Here is a 2713-nt window from a genome sequence, read left to right as displayed (position 1 = left end):
CTTTTTTTCTTAGTACACATAATTAAAAGAGCCTTTATTAACATTAACTTGCCTCCCTAATCCCCTCCTTAATCTGTGTTCTTTCCACGATTGGTACAAGGAAACCGCCGCCTCCGTGCATGCTGCCCCCTGCTCACCCTCGTCTCACCGTTCGTCGTCTTCGACCGCACCGCGCTGCCCACCTACAACAACACCGCACCGACGCCCTGCCGTCCGCCGGGGGCGACTGCATCGCGCCTCTCCGCCTACAACAACGCCGCGCTCGGCATCGCCACGTCCTCCCGTCCGTCGCCGGCGGCTGCACCTCACCTCATTGACTACGACAACGCCACGCCCGACAGTCCTACGCCTTGCCGCGGGAACGGCACGACGGATAAGCTCCGCCTGCACCAGGTATGTGTGTCGCCCAACTGTCTCCCACGGCCATGTCGGCGAGCTTCTTCATAGTCGCGCCTCCCCTGCTCGTACATCGCTCCGACCAGCACGTCCAGCCGCCTCTCCCTATCTAGCACGCGCTGCCCACTGCCGCCGGCTGCTCATGTCCAACCTGTGCTTGGGCTCGAGCACATACGCCCACGTATATCTCCATAGATCACGTGTGCCTAATTGCATCATGTTATTCTTATTTCTTTCAGTTTTATATTCTCGGATCTCGCATCACGAATAAATCTTCAGAAATTCATCATGTTATTCTTATTTCTTTCAGTTTCTGCTACCAACAAGTGTTTTCATGTTGAGTGCATAGTGCCCCTGGGTTAAGGGATCCATGAACCTGTGCAACTTACTACTGATCTACGTGGATAAAAAAGATACAATAATTTGCCAAACGCAGTGGCTTGCAATTTCATTGATAAACCTGCACCACTTGTTGGACTTATTGGTCTCACGATCCATATACTCTATCCGTCCCATTTAACAAGCTGGCTGAATGTATGAATGGATGCGAGGACGTAGTACAATGAAAGCTGCCAGTTCAAACTCCTAATAGTAGATTCTGTAGGCAGTGTTGCTGGTGTTTTGGTTCTATATAAGCCTAGAACCTCAAACGTCCATAAGTTTTGTGCTAATACTGAAGATATTGTTGCACATGCTAATACTGAAGAAATTGTGTGTACTGAAGTTTTACCATAGCTCCTCACCTGTGTTTTGTTACTGAAAAAAAATCTCTGTGCGCTTGAACTGTTGTTGCATGAGCCAGAAGTTGATTATGAGCTGAAATCTACCATTTGTGGTGAGACTTGAGAGATGCTTATATGTTCCTAATTCGCAGTAGTATCCTTCAGAAGTATTTGTTTGTTTGTTTTCTCGCATGTACAGAATTGCCTGCATGCTCTTTTTGCCAGAAAATGTGCTTCAGAATTATGTGTTTGCCCGGCTATGCAAAAATTAGGCAGTGAACTATTTTATGTCCGGCATAGATGATTTACTTGCACATGAGTTAAACAGTTAGGGGCATCTCGGACTTGCAGAACACAGCTGCACAAGACAGTGTTAGCGTAAAATCCTATGAATAATCCACCTTGTCCATACAGCAGTTTATATTATAGCTGTTAGTGCGAAGATATTGTGATGAATTTTCTGAAACGTACAAGAACTATTTTATTAATTTCCTTATTTATTTTCTTTGCAGATGGAGTCTCCTAAACGTTCCAGTGAACGCACTCCCTTTAAAGACCTGTCCAACTCCGTCAACGCAAGTAATATTGATTGGATTACGTGTAAATGAACCATCTGATGCACATCAACTAGCTAAATTGTGTGCTTTTTAGGTGTTGTCGACATTAGTAATGGAGGGCAACCTACAGATATGAAAGAACGCAAGAGGCAACGTGCTAGGGAGCGATATGCGCAAATGGATAAACAGAAAAAAGATGAATTACTACGGAAGCGCTGTGAAGCCTATCAACAAAAAAGAGCTCGACCATTAGTTAGTTCTGAAGAGGCGAAAGTGGGGGCAAGTCCATCTGTGCTCTCCCAAGTGCAGATAACGACAATTGGTCAAGGTGTGCTTCACCATCGAGTGCCGGCTTATTATTCGCAGTTATATCATTTGCTGGTTCTCTACTTTAGCTAATACATCTGATAATTTGTTTAACAAGGGGACATTGCATTGAACAAGGAAAATGTGGTGCCTAATGAAGATAGTGAGTGGTTAAATAGAAATGACACATACCAAAGAGCATCAATTGATTTGCCATCCCAGGGGCAAGAAAACCTCATGACTGGTATGAAGGCCACTAATTAGTGGTTAAAATGGAAGCAATTTTGTTAATAATTCATTATGTATTGTACTAAATATGTGCTTTTTTCATTTCTAGATATTATTGCCATCAACAATTGCAGTAATGATGGGCCCACATCATCGATGATTCAACCACAACCCATAGATTCCAAAGAGCGGAAGAGGCTACGGGATAGGGAACGATATGCATTGATGGATAGCAAGAAAAAAGGTGAACTTCTAAAAAGACAGCGTGAAGCAAGGAAATCATCGTCAGGTAAAGGTTGCCTAACACTGGACAAATATGTCAGTAATATCATTTAACACAGATTGATCATCATAATTCCATGTCAACCACAACTCTTACTTTAGGTTATCATGTGATTTCATTAGAGAATGTGTCAGTAATATCATTTAACACAGATTGATCACCGTATTTCCATGTCAACCACAACTCTTACTTTAGCGTTGTCATGTGATTTCATTAGAGAA

This window comes from Triticum dicoccoides, chromosome 7B (genome assembly GCF_002162155.2).
Source record: "Triticum dicoccoides isolate Atlit2015 ecotype Zavitan chromosome 7B, WEW_v2.0, whole genome shotgun sequence".
Lineage (NCBI taxonomy): Eukaryota > Viridiplantae > Streptophyta > Magnoliopsida > Poales > Poaceae > Triticum > Triticum dicoccoides.
This window is presented reverse-complemented; position numbering follows the sequence as displayed.